The sequence below is a fragment of the Triticum aestivum genome, chromosome 2A (genome assembly GCF_018294505.1).
Source record: "Triticum aestivum cultivar Chinese Spring chromosome 2A, IWGSC CS RefSeq v2.1, whole genome shotgun sequence".
Taxonomy (NCBI): Eukaryota; Viridiplantae; Streptophyta; class Magnoliopsida; order Poales; family Poaceae; genus Triticum; species Triticum aestivum.
Window position 1 is genome coordinate 544,821,989 of NC_057797.1, and position 26,558 is coordinate 544,848,546.

The 26,558-nt window shown below is 43.4% G+C and overlaps 1 pseudogene; it reads right to left on the reverse strand.

Annotated features, from left to right (window-relative positions):
* Positions 1–230: 230 nt before the first annotated feature.
* Positions 231–16,713, reverse strand: LOC123191739 (serine carboxypeptidase-like 18; annotated as a pseudogene).
* Between the last annotated feature and the right edge of the window lie 9,845 nt (positions 16,714–26,558).

Here is a 26,558-nt window from a genome sequence, read left to right on the forward strand (position 1 = left end):
AAATATAAATACTGTACATTTAACTTGATTTACCCAGCGAAGTAATACTGTTTATGACTTATTTCTCACACAGATTTTTTTTAAAGCTGCACAACTTAACATGACCAAAATGTGCAAGGAGTGTACATCCAAGCAAGCAAAACAATGTTGGTTCTACCTAGGAACCATATTTATTTTCTAGATGCGACAAACACGTACTGACACACGCTCATCCAAACGGAGGTCGCCATTCACAGAGGGTCACCCGAAAGCCATCTTGCGAACATCTCGAGGCACTCCTTGGGCTTGTACTCTGGAGCAGTATGCCCAGCACCCTACATGGTAATCCACAGATATATGCTTATGATATTGAAATACATCCACTGACTAGGGCAGTAGGGTTTATCCTGGTTTAGTTATGCTATGGAAAAGAAAATATTAAGTGTCTAAAGCACTTACCTTCACAGTTGCATATGTTAGGTCAGTCGAGTAACTTCTTGTGAATCTGGAAAAATCAAATTTATTTTTAGCAGTGTAAGACTTAGGGCCTGTTCTGAAGTCCTCCAGCTCCACACTTCACAAACTTCACATATGAATTTGTCCCGAACAGTTTTGCTACGAGAAGCTGGCTTCTCGAAGTTTTGTCCGATGGCAGTGCAAAATCCTGGAGCAGCGTCGGCCCAGCTCCACCGATGGGAAAAGCTGGAGTTGGCCAGTATTACAACCGAAGTGCCACCGCCAAGTCCAAGCCAGCGAACCGGTACGCTCGCTCGAAACATAACGCTCCTCTCGCTCTCCATCGAATCGGTACAGGGGCGGCTTCCCTCGATGACTAGCCCATACTGGGCTGCCTCCAGCCGGCCCAATAGCGCCAAATAGGCCCACAACCTCCCAGCTGGGCTGCAGCGATGGGAGAAGCTGCACACGACGCAGAACGCTCCAGGAATCGCCAGATGAAGCGTGAAGCTGGCTAGGGAAGCTGGATTTGTGAAGTTTTGTGAAGTTGGAGGAGATCAGAACATGCCCTTAGGCAACGCTAACCTGCCAATGTTGATTAGGTGAAGACATTTTGCTCTAAAATTAGTTGAAGACTTCAATCAGATAAAAAATGGTTATGTAGTTGTACTGAATGTTGTCATAGGCAAAGATGTTTAAGCTCCAAAATATTGTCGTAACACTTCGAAAGATATGTTCAGGAATTTTCTGAACATACAAATATCGTTTTTTCCCATGTGTTGGAGAAAATATGTTAATACTGTGGAATAGACCCCTAAAGAAAGAACTTTCACAGGTCATAGGACAACTTACCCTGCAACTTGGCCATCAACATACCATGGTCTCCAGTCATCTGTGTTAGACAGGTTAAGAGATCTTATCCATGCTTGCGTGCCAACGAAGGGAAACTTGCTATCATGGTCGCCGCTGCAACATCAATTACATCAGAATCAGATTTTCCGGACATATTGCAATAAAGACCCACTGTGATCTCTCAGAACAGTTTTAGATTAATTTTGTTCTGTGGGCTGGTTACCTGTATATCAGCGCTGGATATCCTTCTCTCCGTAGCCTCGAATGAATCTCTACTGTACTAGTGACATCTCTAGTGTACGGTAGGTCGCGATCACATCTTTTCCATTCCCCCGTTGTTCCCTGTAGTGTGACAACGTTCATGCACAACTAGACCCCAAAAAGGATTCAGTACAGCTGTAGAGTAGTGCAGTAGAACTAGTACCTTGCGAACGCCAAGACTCTCCCTTACTCCCTCATGATTTGCCCAGATATAAGATAGCTGTTGGGCATCGCTCTGCGACGAAATTAACCAACATTAGTTCTGTGAGCAAGAGTGGATACAGTGTAAAACTATGGGATGTTAATGCAGTTTATAGGAATTGGATGCACAGGTTTTTGTCGGCACTCAACTCTACACTTGAAGGGAAACAGGGGATCATCACCAGCGGGGTACCGCACCGTGAGCTCACTTGTAACATTTCGTGCAGTTGCTTGCTGAATCCTGGGGCTCCATATCGCCTCGCATTTGGGCTCCAGGATGTGGGACAAGTTGATATCTTTTGTGCACTATATGTCCATTGTTACTAGAAATTAGTAACCAAAACTTCTCGTGTTCCAAACATGGCAGCTTGAATGAAAGATGTTTTATCTTCTGCCTTTGCTGATTGACAGGAAAAGATAATATATGTGCGTGTGTAAAATGATTATAAATTCAATTTAAGATGATTTTTGCTTCAGGGAGCTTCAAATATGGATGCCTCCAGTTGAGAACTGTGCAATTCCCAGTTTAAACGGTCGTATTATAACTAATAGTTACTTTGGGGAAACTTACATCGTCAATAGCTTGGATGGACTCGGCACATAACGCATTGGGTGGATCACTGTAATTTCCTCCGCAGTTCTCCTTGGCAAACTGTGGATAAAATTTCTTTGCATTCTGAGTGCGATACAACTCATGAAAACTTCAACTGTATATACGGTCCTCTGCTTTAGTACTGTACTACCACTGTAATTTCTACTGCTGCTACTGTTAGTATTTTTTGTGAGATGGTGGATCACCTCGTAAAGTTCGTCCGATAGCAATCCCATGCCATGAAAAAATTGGACTTTACCAGCGGTGTCAAACCTGTCGTCAGTCACTGGATTCCCGGCAAAGTACCCCTGTAATATTCTTGTTAAGTGATGCAAAAATAAATTAGATGAACATTATGCCTAAGCATATTTTGTTGTAGTCTGGATTCAGGCTAGGCTAGCATTGGTCCTAGTTGCATTTGGTTTGATTCTGGGTAGAGACACTAAGTTGGGTTGACCAATTTGCCCAAGTTCGCGCTATGATACAAGTCATCTATTTTAGCCTTTAACAGGTCTCAATTGCTAACCAGACTCAAAAGGTTCTTCCACCTAACCCAGATAATACAAAATATTCATCAGAAGAACACTACTATAAAAAATTGTTTACTGCAGTGACCTCATAATTCAATTTTGTATTAAATTACATAGGCTCCTCGCTAACTGTACGTGTGTTGAAATTCTAGAGATTCCAAGAAGAGTATTATGTATTTTCCTGTTTTTCTTAAAAAAACCAAGGAATTATTATTTTTCTCTTTCCATAACTTTTCCAGTCGCGTATGGAACCCCTTACAAATGGTGCTTGCAGCCGTTCGCAAGTTTGACTAGTCAGAAATCAGCAAGGACCCACATTCCAGTTCATCCTTCGAGTGAGTCTAGAAGGTTTAGATAGACTATTCAAGCAGGGGTCAATTGTTTAGGTGTCAGCAGCCAAAGACTGTTCCCAAACAAAGGAATAAATGTAAAGAAATACCTTCATGATTCTAGGATCACAAGGGAAAACGGAAAGCAATGGCTCAGTGACACACCAATGTATATTGTACAGAACAAGAGTAAACACAAGAACCAAATGATGCATGGACTAGTCCATGGTATTAACCAGACTCATAATGAAAGCTTATTTTACTAAATATAAACGGACTTCAACAAACCTTGAGGTTAAGAAGCGGTTCTTCGCCAGATTCTTTATCTGAAAGTGGTAAACAAATATGTGTGTGTGTTAGTGAACAGTGATGCACATGTACAATAAGTAATCATCATTAAATTTGTTTTGAACAACTAAACTAATTTGACCGCAAAGTTCTAAAAATATTAAAATAAAGTGGAAATTATATGGTACTCGAACAATAGAATATGATGGGCAACCTCAATAGATTTATAAGAAAATAATGATGTGTATTATGTGCGGCAAAATCATATTATCTGTACAATTTTGGTCCAGCAAAAGACTCAAAACTCCCTAAGAAGAAGTCAAACCTGAAATATTGAATAGTGTTGTTAGTAAGCCTACAAATGTCTGTCAATTGTGCAACTCATTTCTACAACATTTGGGGTAATACCAAATTGCTGGTTTAGATTTACTAGATATTGTTTGGTATAAAGCTAGCAAAACACTTAACTAAAGTAAGACAAGTCCTTGTATGACTAAATTTATTGCCCCATTATAGTATGACTAGCTTTAGATTTTATGTCTTAACTTTTTAAGATTGAAAACATAAATGTGCTCCATGGCAGCAGTTCATCATCTATAGATAAGTATAAAGAGTCTTACTTGATATGTGGATTTCTAGGGCAAGAGTGGGTATGATCATACCACAATATGATTCACCGCCAACATAAAGTGAATTTTTTTTTTTTTGCGGGTGAACATAAAGTGAATTTGAGAGGAACTGGGGGTGTCCACGTAACCACTGCATGTAAAATGATAAATTAGAATAGATATAAAAGCAGATATAGAGATTCAATATTGATCTCTGTTTCTCATAGCACAAATAAAAATTCCACTCTAATTAGTTTTGGTTAGATCATGGGGTGGGGCCCAGCTGAATGAAGTATTACGTTAAGCTCATTTTATCTTTGTTTGAATGAGTAGAATAATAATGAACCATGCCACACAATTAATTAATAACTTGTTTGCAAGACAGAAATTTAACAAAAACTTAGAAGGAATTTGACATTAACAGTTTGATTCCCATGTTACAGATGAAGCTTAGAGGTAAACCTTGTGATTCAATTTGGGCAGAATCAATAACAGGGAGGAGAAATATGCAGTCGCATGAATTTGTTCACAATGGCTATAAATTTACAAAACTCCCATGACTAAGTTATCCTCCGAGATCAACGCTTGAAGCTAACATATTTTACTCATAAAGGTACCTTTAATACGGCAGTAGCTCCCGAGAATAATTAAACATCTCATCTGTTAATCATTACGGCCCAATCTCAAGATCGTTGCATATTTGGAAGATTAAGGTCCCTTTGCGTATTAAAATTTTTATGTGATTTGTCCGTAAGCAAGTCATCCTCACCAACACTACTAGGAAAAACGTTATACACAGAACTTTAGCAGTAGCGCTTGTTAAAAGAGCACGCTACTGCTAGACAGCAGTATCACGTGCAAAATAAGCGCGCTGCAGATGGACATATATCAGTAGCGCGTCTCACCGAAAACTCGCTACTACTAAAATTCCAATCACTTAGCCGATGGGCTACACATAGTAGTAGCGATCTTCCAAAAACCACGCTACAGCTAATAAACTTATAGCAGCGCGTTTATGCGTAAATCGCTACTACTAACGAAAATAAAATAAAATGAAAAACGAATAGAGAAGTAAATGAAAATGAAAGAAATAGAAAAAGGAGAAAGGAAAAATATAAAATGTAGAGAAAAATAAATAAAAAAGGGAAAAAAATGATGAACACGTAGCAGTAGCGTGTTCTCTGAAACGCGCTATAGCTAACTTAGCTATAACGCGTTTCCTGTAACATGCTACCGTTACTTTTGACTTAACCAAAAACGGTTTCCCCCCGGCCATCACTTCTCCCCCAAATCGATCCCTTGCCCCACTTTGCCGCCATCTCCCCCACTTCGCCGTCGCCCCCACTTCGCCGCCATCTCCTGCCGGCGTCGACGCCGCGCTCATCCTCACGGCCGCCGCCCGAGGCCACCGAGCCTCACCGCCGCCGCCTCTCGGCCGCCCTTGACCTCACTGTCGCCTCCCTCGACCTCACCGCCGCCGCCCTCGACCTCACCGCCCCTGAGCCCGCCAGGACCGCCGCGTCCCGATCCTGAGCCCGCCCTCGCCGCCCCTACCTCCGTCGCCGAGCACCTCCCCGCCACCGTCTCTCCCCTCTCTGTAAGCCCCCCCACCCATCCTTTTTAGTTAATAGATGTTAATGTTAAGTAGTAGATAATGTTGATGTTTTTTAGTTAGGGTAATAATAGACGATGTTAAGTAGTAGATAATGTAGATGTTAATTAGTTCAGTAGGGTTTAGTTTTTGAATTGAGTTTGTTTAACTAGATGTTAATTAGGGCAGTAGGGTTTAGTTTAGAGTAAAGTTTAGTTCAGTAGTTAACTAAATATAATCTATATTTGGTTTTTGAATTGAGTTTGAGAAAGCATGAGATTTATGTAGATTTTCTTGAAGTGTCAAACGCTAGGACATGCAAATTTGAAGTGGTCAGGATATATGCAAATTCCTCAATTGTGTTTGCCCATGTTTTGATTGTGCCCAAGTGGCTTTTGTTGTTTCCAGGGAATGAAGCTGAGTGGCCTATGTTTTTCCAGAATGTTGATTCATTTCCGTTCCGGCAAATTTCAGGTTCTCGATTTGTCCACTTTTTAGCAAAGGTCATGCCGAAATTTTTCGTGAATTTCGGCATGACTTGTGCTACAAACTAGGACATATCGAGTGCCCGGGATTTGCCGCACCGGGAAGGAGTCAACGTTCCTGCAAAACATAGGCCTTTTTTATGTCATTATTCATTTTATTAGGCCTAGAATTAATTGACTAGATCTAATCGTATGAAACATGGCTAGCAACGATGAAGGACAGGGTTCTGATTATTGCGACGATGTCTACCTGGCGGCAGACGAATTTTTGAGCCTTGCCGACGATCAACCGATGTTGTTGCTGGGCCCACCGGTCGCATCGGGGACTGAGACCGACACGCAGACCGGTGCTGAGACTGAGACTGGCGCTGAGACTCAAACCGGCGCTGAGACTTAAACCGGCGCTGAGACTCAGACCGACATCGAGACCGGCGCTAAGACTGAGGCCGACGCTGCCTCGGGGAGCGGAGCCGGTGTAGAACTGAAAGCAAAGAGGCAACAGCTTCCTAACAAACTCAAGACTACTAGACTGGTGGTCATGTCGGTGGACGACAACAATTTTGAGCCAACCGCGCCCGAGGAAGCGCGCGCATGCTACGACAATCAAATAGGCTGCATCGTACGGACAACCGCCACCATCAACGATGAGAAACTACAGAAGATAGATAATATGAGGCCCTCCCTCCTAAAGAAGCTGCACCAGATATTCTTGTTCCCGGGACGGAATGAAAAGGATTATAAAGATCTAGATAAGGACCCGACAATGAAAAAGATAAACAAACACGCCATGTCCAAGTTTAGCGACGCGTTGGCCGCCTAGAAAACAAGGGTGGAAGCAAAGATCGACAAAAAGGAACCCTACTCCGAGATTGTAAAGGATAATCCGACAATCACGACAGAGCAATTGGAAATATTCAAGGCGGCTTGCGAGGCCGAAGATGCCAAAAAAGTCGAAGTACATGAAGGGGCTTCAACAGAGGAACATTGGGTGCCACCACCTCGGAAGCCGTGGTTACGGCGGGAAGAGGTCCATATGGGCCAAGCAGGACGCGAAAGCCGCGAGTCTGGGCATCCCAGACCCCTTGGCGGAGTTCACCGTCCCGCAGGAGCGTGACGTCCTCAGGGCCCGACACCATTGGGACCCAGTTAAGAAGGTTTTCGAGACGAACGCGCTCACGACGGAGTTCATGAGACTTCTGGTAATTTTAGTTTCTGGTCAATTCGACTACACGTTAGTCATGCAAATTTGTAAACAATTATTGTTCCTTTTGCAGAGAGAGCAGCACAGGATTGCGGCCGAAAGCGACTCGCCGTCTGCGGCATTCGCGAGGCCCAAGTGGGACACTCCATTTAACCGGGCGTTGAACATATTGAAACGACTCCCGGTGGATACTCGACCGTCGTATGGACGCGTGCACGGTGTCGGAGACGGCGCCACGTGGAAGAAGTACTACAGTGAGACCACGGAGGAGAGAAAGGAAAGACAGAGGTTAACCAAAGAAAACATCGACAAGAAGGTTGAGATTGCGGTTGAGAAGAAATCAACTCAAACAGTCGCAACAGTGGTAGCTACCGCAAAACAGATGGTTGTAGATATGTCTACTTCCTTGGTTCCGACCATTTTCAATTGGACCAGACAAAATCCAGAAAAAAATGCAGCGCACTTTCCCCTTGCTGACTTCTTGGGGAGCAGCTCGACTAGCGTTGCACCAGCACCTGCAGCTGCACCTGCTCCTGCACCTGCTCCCGCACCGGACATGCTCGGCGGTGCTTCGTCTTTGGCTGAGCTCGATGCCCTCACGGTATCTGTCACACCGGCCCCCTTCAGTAAATGTATAATCTCCCGTTTTCGTTGCCTTTCGGATGTCTCATGTCGCAGACTTTTCTTTACAGGCCGACGAAACCCCGTGCACCATATTGTACACCATCGACAACTAGAAGAAGGACGTGGGCAAGGCGACGATAATGAAGTCGAAGGAGCCATTGTTCCATAGCCGGCCGATCCCCCCGAACGTCTTCAAGGTTTCCATGGCCAGTGTCAAACCGGGCCACGAGAATTTGCCTCCTCTGGTACTAGGGGGATGACGACAAGACCCCATGGCGGCTTGGTGATTGTTGCAATGGGTGGGTCCTGTTGTGGCCAAAGAGTCTGCTTCGTCTGGAGGCGGCCGGGAACACACCCATGAGCACGCAGCCTCAGCAAGGTATGAACATCAACACCCCACCTACCCAATTAGCGTCGGGTGTCGGGTTGGGTGATAGCAGACGGGGTAAGGAAGAGGCTCCATTAGTCGTTGATGACATCGCCATGGATGAGGATGAGGATGACGATGGCACTCAACAGTATGTCTCTACTGGCGCCTACTCAGGGTTTGAGCGTCATGAGTCGGTGCCTGAATTGCCGCCTCCGGAGGCTCAACGTATTATAGACGACCTTCCAGCAAAGAAGCCTAGGAAGAGACCGAGGAAAGGCAAGAAAGACGATTCTATGATCCAGCCGCCTCAGCAGCCTCGGGTTCAAGATCGTGTAGATATTCCCGGTGCGGATAAATTGCATATGCCCAGTCAACCAATCCTACCTGCAGCAGCGCTAGGGACCAGTTTCGGTGATCTAAGGAGACTTCATGACGATGTGCTGTGGATAGAGAAATGCCTCATCGCCTCGAAAGATCCAGGATACCCACTCTACGTGGTTAACGTTCCGCGCAATTGTCGTACGTCGACTTCTTCCCCGCGGATAAGTTCTTCCTTTGATTCGTTTACATATTCAACATGTTTCATGTGAAGAAGCTGGATTTTACGTTTGTCCGCCTATATGCCTTGCACATGAACTACATCATCGGGGTTGAGCAGATACCTCATATCTGTGTCGCTGACCCGTACTTCATGCACAAGGACTTCTTGGGAGTCTGCGCAAAGCACCATGAATACGCAAGGGAATACATAGTCAATTTCATGCTCGCCAATAAGGACAAGGAGGCGATTCTCGTGCCTTATCATCCCCTGTAAGTCATCCGCGCGGATATCCTTCCTTCGATTTCAATCATTCATTTGCACGGTGGAGGCTAATTAATTTGAGGTGTACTTATTTTGCGTAGCGGCAGGCGCGCCGTCCTCATCATCCTCTACCCCCGATACTCTCACGCTCTTTACTTGGACTCGTCGAAGAACATTAACAAAAAGGATTACACCCACATCAAGGATGTTCTCGACAGTGCTATGTTTTACTACGAAGCACGGGGTGGAGAGGTCCAGGACAAGAAGAGAAGGGGCGGCAGGCTCGCCTTCGGCCATAAGACTGACTTCTGCTGCATCCAGCAACCGAGTGATTCTCTTAATGATGGATTCTTTGTCCTACACCACATGCTGGAGTACAGACTGGATCACCAGAACCTTCGCATGTCACCTACATCCGGCGATGCTCATATTCTGCAATGGGCAAAGAACATGGGAGATATCGAGGATCGTCGACTTCGAGTTGATTTCTATCACATCCAGCGCGAACTTACCCAAATCATCATGAAGGAGGTCGTCAGAAAAATAGGGATGTTCTACGAAGAAGGACAAATGTCGCGGGAAGATGTCCGAACACGGGTAGCCTCTCAGCGTCTCGACCTGAAGCCTTTCGCTAGGCTCGGGGACTATCTCCTTGACTTGGATGGATTGACGACATGTTGGAGTGATTGTCGATATATGACAATGTGTCCGTTTAGTCCATACTTTCTGTATGACGAAACTTTGAGTTATGGATGACAAAACTTTATTTGTGATGTAATTAAACCGTCCTCCTCGACTAGCGACGATCACTCTAGTTAGGGCATTTTGGGTACGATCAACTTTGTTATTTATGCTTATGATATGTTGCTTCTATTTTTGCCATGTCTGTCTCTTTCTGTTGCTCAACTATATATGTTGCATATCATCGACTAATGTGACGACGCAGGTGCATAGATCATCGATGGCGAAGAAGTGCTACGCTGGGAGTATATATACGACGAGTGGCCGGAGTGTCAGGCCCAGGTGTACCGGTTTCTGGTTTCCGAGCAATGGGCAGTAGTTAGTTTAGGTTCACGCTAATGCGAGAGAGGGATACGAACTCATGTACTGCATAGTTCCGCTCTCACTAAAAGTGATGGCTCTTCTCGCGTATATCATTGTTTAGATGGATGACAATGTAGTTGCAAGTAATCGAGATTTGTATCGCTATTTTCGAGATGATAACGAGAGACCACTTTGTGTTGGATGATGATTATGATGATGACATGATTTGATGAGACTAGTTGTATGTATATGCTATGATTACATTTGTATGTGTATGATATGCTAAAGATTATTGTATAAAGCCTATTCAAATACAAAACAAATATGCAGGAAAAAAACTAATAAAACTAGTAGTAGCGAGGGGAACAAAGTTAGCAGTAGCGTCGCCTTACCAGTAGCGCTTCCCTGTAAAAAGCGCTGCATATAATATCAGCAGCGCTCTTCACCAAAGCGCGCTGCTGCTATCCATGTATAGCAGTAGCGTGGGACGACAGGCGCCACTGCTACACGTTAGCTGTAGTGCCTTATCAGTAGCGCATCATCCCGCGCTACTGATAGGCCTAAAACCTGCGTTGCTGCTAGGCTTTTCCCTAGTAGTGGCAAGGACAATTTGATCAAAAGGCGATGGGTAGGTAGTTCACGGTGTTGTTTTTGTGATCATGACGAAACAATACAGCACTTATTTCTTGAATGCCCACTTGCCAAATTGCTTTGGAGAACCATCCATATAGCTTTCAACATTAAGCCTCCAGTTGATATTGAATCGTTGTTTGGAACATGGTTAACTGGGCTTGAATATACTACTGCAGCTCGTATTCGGATTGGAATATGTGCGCTTTTATGGGCTATATGGAATTGTCGAAATGATTTGATTTTTAACAAACAACACAATTTAACTTTCTTGCAGGTTATTTTCAGAGCTACCGCATGGATCCGTACATGGTCCTTACTCACTCCTATGGACTCCAGGGAGTCTTTGGTTACTAGGTGCAACCAGTGGGAGATGGTAGCACGGGCTATATTCAACCGGTTCGGATGGCGGTCGCATAACATGATAGGAGTCTAGGGAGCTTATCCTTCTTTTTGCCTTATCGGTTGTATTTTGGAGCGCTTACTTTCTTTTTATTTGTTTTGCTCCGTTTGCGAGATGTAATATGGTCATGATTTTGTGGTCCTTTGAGGCTTTTTAATAAGATGGCTGCATGCATCGCCATGATGCAGAGGTCGGGGGTACGCCTCCATTTCCAAAAAAATAGTTGAAGGTATTCGGCACATTAAGCACAATTTTCTTTTTGACAGAGCCCATTAAGCATAGTTTAAATAAAGTATGAAGTGTCAATGAATTGGGTTTTCGTTAACAAATCTATAGAGAACTTATGAGTTACAAGTGTAGTTGGGTATGATACCTAACAAAACACCTCCCGAGTAGTTTTTTCACAAATCATATGTACCATGGGAAACTGGAAGGGTCCTGACCTTTTCGAGAAAGACGACTAGCCTTTTAACCGCCATGGTATCACTAGATATGAACCCTTCCTCCGATGTGGCGTACGAGAACCCAGACCCAGTAGGGCTATCAATAAAGATTACATTGCTCACCTGGAAAATCATGTACAACATTTGTTTTGAGAATCACCGGGGGGGAGCTCCCCCACCTGAATATATTGCTCAAAACGGCTATAGAAACAGCAGATCCAGATTACAGAGGCACGTTGCATCGTGCAGAGAGATAGGTACGCCACGAGAAGACATCCTCCTTGTCACCCGGATCAACAAAATGGTGTGACCAGAGATCCAAGTCTGATACTAGGTTTCTAATTGTTATTACAGAACATTGATCAAAATTCCTAAAGAGCATGTCATTTCGCGCGGCCCAAATGCTGGAGAGTAGCGCGAGAAGGACGAAGGGTCATGCTTTCTTGGGCAGGTGTTGAGGTAGTGGGACGTCCCATAGTTCATTAAGGTCATCATCCTGTGGCAGAACACCAACTCGATGCCAAATTCTATTGGCGAGGGGGCATGTGATGAAGAGGTGAATGGAGTCTTCCGATAGCATAGCATATCGTGTGCATAAGTCCGAGGAGATTATATTCTTGTGGGCAAGATTCACGGCGGTGCTTAGGCGATCTTTGAAGAGAATCCAAGCGAAGATCTTTGTCTTGTGAGGAGCCTTGGTGTTCCAGATGACGGGAGCAATGAGGTCCATTTCTGGCCTTGCCATAATGGAGCCGTAAGCCTGCTTGGTGGAGAAGTCATGACCCTGAAGGAGGAACCGTTGATCTTCCTCTGACGAAGGCACGAAGTCCTGCAAAACAGCCAAAAGCGAGACCAACTCTATTTCTTCAGTGAGAGAGAGACGATTACGGAGGTTTGTTTCGATACCGAAACGCAAGATGTTAGCCACTTTTTCCAGCTGTAGTGTTGATTGTGAGAAGAGGTGTGGGTAGGTGGTAGCTAGGGGTTTTGGGGTGAGCCAGGTGTCTAACCAGAAGTAAGTGTGTGTTCCACTGTTTGTTAAGACAAAGGAAATTGACTATAAGGTTGGGATTTGTTGAGAAATCGTGCGGCATAGAAAAGAGGTTTGGGGGCCCGAGGAGACTAGGGCATTGGGGTGTTGTAGGTCTAGCCAGTCTAGCCAGGGTGATTCTATGGATGAGAGTGCTTTGACAGCAAACTTCATTAGGAGATAATTTTTTGAACCTGTAGATTTTTCAGCCCTAAACCACCAAATTTTTTTGGTGTACAAACGTTTTTCCACGCAATCAGGCATTTTGCGCCGGAGCAGGCATCCTCACCAGCCCAGAAAAAGGATCTTCTCAGGGAATCAATGATTTTTAGGGTTTTTGGGGCGATGCAAAAGACAAACATAAAGTATGTAAGGAGGGAGTCAAGGACGGCCGAGATGAGGATGAGTCGATCGTCTCTGTCTAGGAGCTTGGCACGCCAACCAGTTAGAAGTTTTCGGGATCGTTCAATCAATGGGGCGAAGGCATTGGAGGGAGGCTTGGTCGGGGCAAGGGGAGTCCAAGATAGGTTTGAGGAAGGGGAGCACGCGTGCAGTCCATGGCGAGTGTAGTGGTGGCAGCTAGGTTTTCATTTGTGTGCAGGGTTGCTAGGGTGGTTTTGGAGAAATTTATGGTGAGGCTAGTAGCCTGAGCAAAATTCTGAAGGATTTTTTTAGTGTGACAACGACGGCGGGGGAGGCGGCTGCGATGATCAACGTATCATCGGCGTATTGGAGAATGGTAGGGGCAGGTGGGTAAAGATGGGGTGGTGGAGATCGGGATCGGAGTTCTAGAGGATAAGTTGCTGGAGCAGATTGACGACAATTAAGAAGAGGTAGGGAAGGCTGTTGGGTTTCGTAGTAATTTCAAAAAAATTCCTACGCACACGCAAGATCATGGTGATGCATAGCAACGAGAGGGGAGAGTGTGATCTACGTACCCTTGTAGACCGACAGCGGAAGCGTTGTGACAACGCGGTTGATGTAGTCGTACGTCTTCACGATCCGACCGATCCAAGCACCGTTACTCCGGCACCTCCGAGTTCTTGGCACACGTTCAGCTCGATGACGATCCCCGGGCTCCGATCCAGCAAAGCGTCGGGGAGGAGTTCCGTCAGCACGACGGCGTGGTGACGATCTTGATGTTCTATCGTCGCAGAGCTTCGCCTAAGCACCGCTACAATATGACCGAGGTGGAATATGGTGGAGGGGGGCACCGCACACGGCTAAGGAACGATCACGAAGATCAACTTGTGTCTATGGGGTGCCCCTTGCCTCAGTATATAAAGGATGGAGGAGGAGGAGGCCGACCAAGGCAATTGGTGCGGCCATGATGTGGAGTCCTACTAGGACTCCAAGTCCTAGTAGGAGTCCACCAAGAGGGGAGGAAGGGAGAAGGAAGTGGAGGAGAAGGTGAGGTGGCCGGCCCCCTTTTCCCTAGTCCAATTCGGACTAGAGGGGAGGGGGGCGCAGCAGCCCCTTGGCCCTTTTTTCTCTTCCCACTAAAGCCCATCAAGGCCCATTGCTTCTCCCGTAACTACCCGGTACTCCGAAAAATACCCGAATCACTCGGAACCTTTCCGATGTCCGAATATAGTCGTCCAATATATTGATCTTTACGTCTCGACCATTTCGAGACTCCTCGTCATGTCCCCAATCTCATCCGGGACTCCGAACTCCTTCGGTACATCAAAACTCATAATATAACTGTCATCGAAACCTTAAGCGTGCCGACCCTACGGGTTCAAGAACAATGTAGACATGACCGAGACACGTCTCCGGTCAATAACCAATAGCGGGACCTGGATGCCCATATTGGCTCCTACATATTCTACGAAGATCTTTATCGGTCAGACCGCATAACAACATACGTTGTTCCCTTTGTCATCGGTATGTTACTTGCCCGAGATTCGATCATCGGTATTCCAATACCTAGTTCAATCTCGTTACCGGCAAGTCTCTTTACTCGTTCTGTAATACATCATCCCGCAACTAACTCATTAGTTGCAATGCTTGCAAGGCTTAAGTGATGTGCATTACCGAGAGGGCCCAGAGATACCTCTCCGACAATCGGAGTGACAAATCCTAATCTCGAAATATGCCAACCCAACATGTACCTTTGGAGACACCTGTAGAGCTCCTTTATAATCACCCAGTTACATTGTGACGTTTGGTAGCACACAAAGTGTTCCTCTGGCAAACGGGAGTTGCATAATCTCATAGTCATAGGAACATGTATAAGTCATGAAGAAAGCAATAGCAACATACTAAACGATCGGGTGCTAAGCTAATGGAATGGGTCATGTCAATCAGATCATTCACTTAATGATGTGATCCCGTTAATCAAATAACAACTCATTGTTTATGGTTAGGAAACATAACCATCTTTGATTAACGAGCTAGTCAAGTAGAGGCATACTAGTGACACTTTGTTTGTCTATGTATTCACACATGTATTATGTTTCCGGTTAATACAATTCTAGCATGAATAATAAACATTTATCATGATATAGGGAAATAAATAATAACTTTATTATTGCCTCTAGGGCATATTTCCTTCAAAGGCCGGGTCTCCCTGGCGCAGGCCATTCTTACATGGAATCCAGCAACCTGGAAGGCCGTTTAGGAGGATGGAAGTCTTGCCAGTATGGAGAATATTTTGAATCCAACTATGAAAAGTTTGGGAGAAACCACGGACAGCCATAATTTTGTCTAGGGCGTTCCAAGCAACTGAATCAAAGGCCTTCCCGAAGTCAAGTTTGAATATCATGGTTGGGCATTTGCGAGAGTGACAAGTGCTGATAAGATCTGCTGCAAAGACATAGTTTTCAGCAATGTTCCTTCCGATAATGAAACCGGTCTGATTACCATGGACGAGATGAGGGATGAAAGGTTTGAGGCGCAAAGTTAGGACCTTGGCAACAACTTTGACTGGGCAGTTTTGCAAAAATATTGGTCTGAAGGCGTCATGTGATGTTGTGGAGGAAGATTTTGGAAGGAGAGCAATGTGGGCACAATTTAGGCGCTCCGTTCTGCCACACCTTGGTGAAATTGTGCGAAAAAGGAGAGGATTTCATGTTTGATAGAGGGCCAGAAGGATTTATAGAAGGAGGGGCAAAAACCATCGGAGCCAGGGCTTGCTTGTGGGTTCATTTGGAAAAAGGCCAATTTGATCTCATCTTTGGTGAATTGCGCGTCAAGGGCATGAAGGCCAGGTACGGGGTGAGGATAGATCGACGTGAGATCAAAAGGCCAAGGCGTGGTGACAGTAGAGCCGATGAGCATGACAAAAAACTCTTGCAGGATGTCAGCTTTATGCTGATGCAAGGTAAAAACCGAGCCATCTCGTGTGAGGGAGAAGATTTTGTTTTTACGAAGCCGTTGTGAGGCAGACATGTGGAAGAACTTGGAGTTTTCACCTCCGTGTATTGCTCGGGACACTTCGGCACGCCATTTCCAGTAAGGCATTTTTTTCCAGAATGGTGCTTTTTAGGAGAGAAACGATGATCTTACGAGTGAGTTGTTCTGGTGGGAGAGAGGCCTGGATTCTTCTACGTGATCGAGGGCAGAGATGGAAATTTTGCAGCGAGATTCACGAAGGGGGGCGGGAATGCGCGGGCGAGCCCATTTTTTGAGCGTGACCCGAGTTTGTTTGAGTAGTGAGGCTAGGGAGGTGACAGAGTTGGGCGGTGATGTGGGCCGATGTGAGGCCCAAACTGAGCAGATGATATCTCGGCAGGGCTACAATTTGGCCCAATGAGGTTCGAATTTAAAGAAGAATAGGAGGCAGAATATTTAGGCATATTCTTCTTCAAATGTTATGATTACAAAAAAGAGAAACATTGGCGCCATACCTTGGTCCATGTCCCCGGTCGGTAGAGCAAGGCGGGGAGTCCACCTCTGTACCCTTGGACGTCAAACTAGAAGGCCATGTACGCGTATGAACATTTAATTCATTATTAGCGCATTGTCTTACAAAGTACTTTCTCCGTCCCATAATGTAAGACGTTTTTTGACACTAGTATAGCATACTTAGACATCTGATCATTCACAGGAGTGACTGTGGGCATGTATCGCGTCAGAAAACTATAACACATACTCCCTTCGTCCGAAAAAGCTTGTCCTAAGCTTGTGCCTGAAGGATGTATCTAGCACCAACTTTTTGCTAGATACATCCATTTGAGGGACAAGACGGAGGGAGTATATGCTTTTTTTCTACTTTTGGGAAAGTCAGACAAATATGCACTCCCTCTATAAATTAATATAAGAGTGTTTAGATCACTAAAAGTAGTGATCTAAACGCTTTTATATTACTTTACAAAGGGAGTAGTTGGGATCGATTGAATATCACTGCAACTTTCCTTCTTCTTTCGAAGGATGTGACGGAACCTGTTGAAGGATCACAGAGGAAGGCCTCTCGGAACTGGAGAGATTGTGTCAGAACTCAGAAGCAGTCGGCAAAGCCTCCGCCATTGCCTCCGGCATTCTCAGCGGCACCCACTCGGGTGTGGCCCAATGGGGGTAATCGCTCACAGAGCTCATTGCGACTCGACGCCGTCATCGATATAGACAAGCTGGGAGCTTTCCTCGGCGCGGCGGCGCGACGAATGGACGGGGAGTCCCTATCGCTCTCCCAGGGTATCTTCTACATCAACGACTTCCACAGCTGGCCAGGGTCCTGCGATTGCTTCCGCTGGTTCAACGTGGCCGTGGCGGCGCTAGGGCCGGAAGAGGGACGAGATACGAAGGGGAACTGCCAGACTGGGGAGGGAGTCCGGTTCGAACAGAGGTGGTAAGAGGGTTTGGTTCGAATAGAGGTCGAGGCAGGAGTGCCGAGTACAGGACTATTTTGAGTTTTTTTCCTTTTTTTGAAATGGACTATTTTGTGCTCTCATTCCCAGACCCACTTTTAAACCTCAAGTCTAGTGATGGTAAAAAAAGATGGTTTTTAAGTCTAGTGCTACCGTGTTCTCAATCATAAAAAAGCAATGCTGGACCTACATAGAGTTTCTAGGCAATAAATCTTATGTGTTGCAAATGAAATTACTTGAGACAGGATTAGCGACTGCCCTCCCCTTGCGGCTTGCACACCCACCATTAAATTGACTGGAGAGCAGAGAATTCATGGTACATTTTGTAAATCTTATGTAGGTTATTCATAGGTGTAGGATTTTTGTAGAAATAACATCGGAAGTTTGATTTGGACACAATTGCAAAACCTATATAACCTATGAAAATGCAACCATCCAATTAGGCTCGGAAAGTTGAATGAACATAGATACAAAGCTTTGATTTGGACACAATCGAATCTGCCATGTGATTGAAAAAAGGATGAGAGGCTGGAAGACGAAAGCGTTCTTATTGGCTCTTTTACTATGCATGAAAGTGCTGCATATGTAAGATAATTGAGCGATGTGATGTGATATGAAATATGTCTTAACTTGTTTTCTAAATAAGAGTGTTTTTTATATTAGTGTAGTGTCAACAACGCTCTTATACTATAAGATGGAAGGAGTAATATATTGGAGACCAAATTCGTAGCTTTAGTGACTTGTGTGAAGCAAAGCTAGCTAGTATGGTAGCTGGGCAATTAGTTACCCATCTCGAAGACCATGCCAGAGAGGCCGAAGCAGTCGGGCCCACCCTGCAGCCACAGCACCAGCGGGTCTCTCGCGGGGTCCTTCTCCGATTGGATGAAGTAGTAGAAAAGGTGTGCGTCGTTGCTCTCGTCCACCTCCATGTACCTGTAGCCACTAGCAAACAGGTGCTCACCGTTTCTTAGATGAACGCCTCACTTCAAGAATAAGCATGAGACATGTTCATGCAGGGTCACTGAGGGAGTCCTGGACTAAGGGGTCCTTGGGCGTCTGACTGCTACCTCTTTTAGCACTGCGTTGGTTTTCCCCGAAGAGGAAGGGATGATGCAGCAAAGTAGCATAAGTATTTCCCTCAGTTTTTGAGAACCAAGGTATCAATCCAGTAGGAGGCTACGCGCAAGTCCCTCGTACCTACACAAAACAAATAAATCCTCGCAACCAACGCAAATAGGGGTTGTCAATCCCTATAGGGCCACTGACGAGAGTGAGATCTGATAGATATGATAAGATAATATTTTTGGTATTTTTATGATAAAGATGCAAAGTAAAATAAAGACAAAGTAAATAGCAAAGTAAATAACTAAGTAGTAGGAGATTGATATGATAAAGATAGACCCGGGGGCCATAGGTTTCACTAGTGGCTTCTCTTGAGAGCATAAGTATTCTACGGTGGGTGAACAAATTACTGTTGAGCAATTGACAGAATTGAGCATAGTTATGAGAATATCTAGGTATGATCATGTATATAGGCATCACGTCCGAGACAAGTAGACCGACTCCTGCCTGCATCTACTACTATTACTCCACTCATTGACCGCTATCCAGCATGCATCTAGAGTATTAAGTTAAAAATAGAGTAACGCCTTAAGCAAGATGACATGATGTAGAGGGATAGACTCATGCAATATGAAGAAAACCCCATCTTGTTATCCTCGATGGCAACAATACAATACGTTCCTTGCTGCCCTTACTGTCACCGGGAAAGGACACTGCAAGATTGAACCCAAAGCTAAGCACTTCTCCCATTGCAAGAAAGATCAATCTAGTAGGCCAAACCAAACTGATAATTTGAAGAGACTTGCAAAGATAACCAATCATACATAAAAGAATTCAGAGAAGATTCAAATAATATTCATAGATAGACTTGATCATAAACCCACAATTCATCAGTCTCAACAAACACACCGCAAAAAGAAGATTACATCAAATAGATCTCCACAAGAGAGGGGGAGAACATTGTATTGAAATCCAAAAAGAGAGAAGACGCCATCTAGCTACTAACTATGGACCCGTAGGTCCGAAGTGAACTACTCGCACTTCATCGGAGAGGCTATGGTGTTGATGTAGAAGCCCTCCGTGATTGATGCCCCCTCCGACGGAGCTCTGGAACAGGCCCCAAGATGGGATCTCGTGGATACAGAAAGTTACGGCGGTGGAATTAGGGTTTTGGCTCCGTATCTGACGTTTGGGGGTACGTGGGTATATATAGGAGGAATAAGTACATCGGTGGAGCAACAGGGGGCCCACGAGCGTGGGGGGCGCACCTGGGGGGGGGGCAGGCGCGCCCCCTACCTCGTGGTTTCCTGTTAGTTGGCTTGACGTAGGGTCCATGTCTCCTGAGTTGTATTCGGTGAGAAAATCACGTTCCCGATGGTTTCATTCCGTTTGGACTCCGTTTGATATTCCTTTTCTTCGAAATCCTAAAACAGGCAAAAAAACAACAATTCAGGGCTGGGCCTCCGGTTAATAGGTTAGTCCCAAAAGTAATATAAAAGTGGATAATAAATTCCAATAATGTCCAAAACAGTAGATATAGCATGGAGCAATAAAAAATTATAGATACGTTGGAGACGTATCAAGCATCCCCAAGCTTAATTCCTGCTCGTCCTCGAGTAGGTAAATGATAAAAACAAATTTTTTGATGCGGAGTGCTACTTGGCATAATTTTAATGTAATTCTTCTTAATTGTGGTATGAATATTCAGATCCGAAAGATTCAAGACAAAAGTTCATATTGACATAAAAATGATAATACTTCAAGCATACTAACAAAGCAATTATGTCTTCTCAAAATAACATGGCTAAAGAAAGTTATCCCTACAAAATCATATAGTCTGGCTATGCTCTATCTTCACCACACAAAGTATTTAAATCATGCACAACCCTGATGACAAGCCAAGCAATTGTTTCATACTTTTGACATTCTCAAACCTTTTCAATCTTCACGCAATACATGAGCGTGAGCCAAGGATATAACACTATAGGTGGAATAGAGTGGTGGTTGTGGAGAAGACAAAAAGGGAGAAGATAGTCTCACATCAACTAGGCATATCAACGGGCTATGGAGATGCCCATCAATAGATATAAATGTGAGTGAGTAGGGACTGCCATGCAACAGATGCACTAGAGCTATAAGTATATGAAATCTCAAAAAGAAACTAAGTGGGTGTGCATCCAACTTGCTTGCTCATGAAGACCTAGGGAAATTTGAGGAAGCCCATCATTGGAATATACAAGCCAAGTTCTATAATGAAAGATTCCCACTAGTATATGAAAGTGATAACATGAGAGACTCTCTACTATGAAGATCATGGTGCTACTTTGAAGGACAAGTGTGGTAAAAGGATAGTAACATTGTCCCTTCTCTCTTTTTCTCTCATTTTTTATTTTTATTTGGGCCTTTTCTCTTTTTATGGCCTCTTCTCTTTCTCTTTTTTTTCGTCTGGAGTCTCATCTCGACTTGTGGGGGAATCATAGTCTCCACCATCCTTTCCTCACTGGGACAATGCTCTAATAATGATGATCATCACACTTTTATTTTTCTTACAACTCAATAATTACAACTCGATACTTAGAACAAAAATATGACTCTATATGAATGCCTCCGGCGGTGTACCGGGATATGCAATGATGCATGAGTGACATGTATGAACGAATTATGAACGGTGGCTTTGCCACAAATACTATGTCAACTACATGATCATGCTAAGCAATATGACAATGATGGAGTGTGTCATAAACGGAACGGTGGAAAGTTGCATGGCAATATATCTCGGAATGTCTATGGAAATGCCATAATAGGTAGGTATGGTGGCTATTTTGAGGAAGGTATATGGTGGGTGTATGATACCGGCGAAAGGTGTGCGGTATTAGAGAGGCTAGCAAAGGTGGAAGGGTGAGAGTGCGTATAATCCATGGACTCAACATTAGTCATAAAGAACTCATATACTTATTGCAAAAATCTACAAGTTATCAAAGCAAAGTATTACGTGCATGCTCCTAGGGGGATATATTGGTAGGAAAAGACCATCGCTCGTCCCCGACCACCACTCATAAGGAAGACAATCAATAAATAAATCATGCTCCGACTTCATCACATAACGGTTCACCATACGTGCATGCCACGGGAATCACAAGCTTCAACACAAGTATTTCTCAAATTCACAACTACTCAACTACCATGACTTTAATATCACCATCTCCATATCTCAAAACAATTATCAAGTATCAAACTTATCATAGTATTCAACACACTCATAAGAGAGTTTTATTATTAATCTTGCATACCAAGCATATTAGGGTTTTAAGCAAATTACCATGATATTAAGACTCTCAAAATAATCTAAGTGAAGCATGAGAGATCAATAATTTCTATAAAACAAATCCACCACCGTGCTCTAAAAGATATAAGTGAAGCACTAGAGCAAAATTATATAACTGAAAAGATATAAGCGAAACACATAGAGTATTCTAACAAATTCCAAATCATGTATGGCTCTATCAAAAGGTGTGTACAGCAAGGATGATTGTGGTAAACTAATAAGCAAAGACTCAAATCATACAAGACGCTCCAAGCAAAACACGTATCATGTGGTAAATAAAATTATAGCTCCAAGTAAAGTTACCGATAGAAGTAGACGAAAGAGGGGATGCCTTCCGGGGAATCCCCAAGCTTTGGCTTTTAGGTGTCCTTAGATTATCTTAGGGGTGCCAGGGGCATCCCCAAGCTTAGGCTCTTGCCACTCCTTGTTCCATAATCCATCAAATCTTTACCCAAAACTTGAAAACTTCACAACACAAAACTTAAAGTAGAAAATCTCGTGAGCTCCGTTAGCGAAAGAAAACAAAAGACCACTTCAAGGTACTGTAACGAACTCATTATTTATTTATATGGGTGTTATACCTACTTTATTCCAACTTCTCTATGGTTTATAAACTAATTTACTAGGCATAGATTCATCAAAATAAGCAAACAACACACGAAAAACAGAATCTGTCAAAAACAGAACAGTCTGTAGTAATCTGTAGCTAGCGCAAGATCTGGAACCCCAAAAATTCTAAAATAAATTGATGGACGTGATGAATTTATCTATTAATCATCTGAAAAAATAATTAACTAAATATCACTTTCCAAATGAAAATGACAGCAGTTCTCGTGAGCGCTAAAGTTTCTCTTTTTTACAGCAAGTTCAACAAGACTTTCCCCAAGTCTTCCCAACGGTTCTACTTGGCACAAACACTAATTAAACACAAAAAACACAACCAAAACAGACGATAGATAATTTATTTATTACTAAACAGGAGCAAAAAGTAAGGAATAAAAATAAAATTGGGTTGCCTCCCAACAAGCGCTATCGTTTAACGCCCCTAGCTAGGCATAACAAGCAAGAATAGATCTAGGTATTTCCATCTTTGGTAGGCAATCCATAAGTGGCTCTCATAATAGATTCATAAGGTAATTTAATTTTCTTTCTAGGAAAGTGTTCCATGCCTTTCCTTAATGGAAATTGGAATCTAATATTTCCTTCCTTCATATCAATAATTGCACCAATCGTTCTAAGGAAAGGTCTACCAAGAATAATAGGACATGAAGGATTGCAATCTATGTCAAGAACAATAAAATCTACGAGCACATAATTCCTATTTGCAACAATAAGAACATCATTAATTCTTCCCATAGGTTTCTTAATAGTGGAATCCGCAAGGTGCAAGTTTAGAGAGCACTCATCAAAATCACGGAAACCTAACAAATCACACAAAGTCTTTGGAATCATGGAAACACTAGCACCCAAATCACATAAAGCATATCATTCATGATCTTTAATTTTAATTTTAATAGTTGGTTCCCACTCATCATAAAGTTTTCTAGGGATAGAAACTTCCAATTCAAGTTTTTCTTCATAAGATTGCATCAAGGCATCAACGATATGTTTAGTAAACGCTTTAGTTTGACTATAAGCGTGAGGAGAATTTAGCACGGATTATAACAAGGAAATACAATCAATCAAAGAGCAATTTTCATAGTTAAATTCCTTGAAATCCATAATAGTGGGTTTAGCAACATCTAGAGTTTTAATTTCTTCAATCCCACTTTTATCAAATTTATCATCAAGATCAAAAGATTCAGAATTCTTGGAACGCCTTCTAGGTAAGGGTGGATCATATTTAGTCCAATCATTATCAAGATTCATATTGCAAAACAAAGATCTAATAGGGGACACATCAATAACTTTTAGATCTTCATCATTATTTTCATCGGAACTAGAAGAACATGCTTTTATAAAGGCATCTTACTTCTCTTGCATGTCACACAGATCAATGAAGCTATTTAGATGGGTAGCGGCATCTTCACTAGGAAGGCCGGAGAACGGATATTTCATGACAAGATTCAGCAAAGCAGTATTAATTTCACAAGATTCAGCATCGGTAAGAGGAGCAATCGGAGTGCTAATAAAATCGTTGTTGTTGGTATTGGTGAAGTCACACAATTTAGTATTATCTTGAGCCATCGCGACAAACAAGCAAACTAACACACAAGCAAACAAAAAGCAAGCGGACAAAAAGAGGCAAATAGAGAGGGAGGATAGAGAGAGAGGGCGAATAAAACGGCAAGGGTGAATTGGGGGGAGAGGAAAATGAGAGGCAAATGGTAAATAATGTAATGCGGGAGATAAGGGTATGTGATGGGTACTTGGTATGTTGACTTTTGCGTAGACCTCCCCGGCAACGGCACCAGAAATGGCTCATTGTCGGGAGTCAAATCTTTACTTGCGCGAACCTCCCCGGCAACGGCACCAGAAATGGCTTGGTATCGGGAGTCAAATCTTGACTTGCGCGAACCTCCCCGGCAACAGCGCCAGAAATCCTTCTTGCTACCTATTTTAGCACTGCATTGGTTTTCCCCGAAGAGGAAGGGATGATCCAGCAAAGTCGTAAGTATTTCCCTCAGTTTTTGAGAACCAATGTACCAATCCAGTAGGAGGCTACGCGCGAGTCCCTTGTACCTGCACAAAACAAATAAATCCTCACAAGCAACACAAATAGGGGTTGTCAATCCCTATAGGGCCACTTACGAGAGTGAGATCTGATAGATATGATAAGATAATATTCTTGGTATTTTTATGATAAAGATGCAAAGTAAAATAAAGAAAAAGTAAATAGCAAAGTAAATAACTAAGTAGTAGGAGATTGATATGATAAAGATAGACCCGGGGGCCATAGGTTTCACTAGTGGCTTCTCTTGAGAGCATACGTATTCTACGGTGGATGAACAAATTACTGTTGAGCAATTGACAGAATTGAGCATAGTTATGAGAATATCTAGGTATGATCATGTATATAGGCATCACGTCCGAGACAAGTAGAGCGACTCCTGCCTGCATCTACTACTATTACTCCACTCATTGACCGCTATCCAGCATGCATCTAGAGTATTAAGTTAAAAATAGAGTAACGCCTTAAGCAAGATGACATGATGTAGAGGGATAGACTCATGAAATATGAAGAAAACCCCATCTTGTTATCCTCGATGGCAACAATACAATACGTTCCTTGCTGCCCTTACTGTCACCGGGAAAGGACACTGCAAGATTGAACCCGAAGCTAAGCACTTCTCCCATTGCAAGAAAGATCAATCTAGTAGGCCAAACCAAACTGATAATTTGAAGAGACTTGCAAAGATAACCAATCATACATAAAAGAATTCAGAGAAGATTCAAATAATATTCATAGATAGACTTGATCATAAACCCACAATTCATCGGCCTCAACAAACACACCGCAAAAAGAAGATTACATCAAATAGATCTCCACAAGAGAGGGGGAGAACATTGTATTGAAATCCAAAAAGAGAGAAGACGCCATCTAGCTACTAACTATGGACCCGTAGGTCCGAAGTGAACTACTCGCACTTCATCGGAGAGGCTATGGTGTTGATGTAGAAGCCCTCCGTGATCGATGCCCCCTTCGACGGAGCTCTGGAACAGGCCCCAAGATGGGATCTCGTGGATACAGAAAGTTACGGCGGTGGAATTAGGGTTTTGGCTCCGTATCTGACGTTTGGGGGTACGTGGGTATATATAGGAGGAATAAGTACGCCGGTGGAGCAACAGGGGGCCCACGAGCGTGGGGGGCGCACCTGGGCGGGGGCAGGCGCACCCCCTACCTCGTGGCTTCCTGTTAGTTGGCTTGACATAGGGTCCATGTCTCCTGAGTTGTATTCGGTGAGAAAATCACGTTCCCGATGGTTTCATTCCGTTTGGACTCCGTTTGATATTCCTTTTCTTCGAAACCCTAAAACAGGCAAAAAAAACAACAATTCAGGGCTGGGCCTCCGGTTAATAGGTTAGTCCCAAAAGTAATATAAAAGTGGATAATAAATCCCAATAATGTCCAAAACAGTAGATATAGCATGGAGAAATAAAAAATTATAGATACATTGGAGACGTATCAAGCATCCCCAAGCTTAATTCCTGCTCGTCCTTGAGTAGGTAAATGATAAAAACAATTTTTTTGATGCGGAGTGCTACTTGGCATAATTTTAATGTAATTCTTCTTAATTGTGGTATGAATATTCAGATCCGAAAGATTCAAGACAAAAGTTCATATTGATATAAAAATGATAATACTTCAAGCATACTAACAAAGCAATTATGTCTTCTCAAAATAACATGGCTAAAGAAAGTTATCCCTACAAAATCATATAGTCTGGCTATGCTCTATCTTCACCACACAAAGTATTTAAATCATGCACAACCCTGATTACAAGCCAAGCAATTGTTTCATACTTTTGACATTCTCAAACCTTTTCAATCTTCATGCAATACATGAGCGTGAGCCAAGGATATAACACTATAGGTGGAATAGAGTGGTGGTTGTGGAGAAGACAAAAAGGGAGAAGATAGTCTCACATCAACTAGGCATATCAACGGGCTATGGAGATGCCCATCAATAGATATCAATGTGAG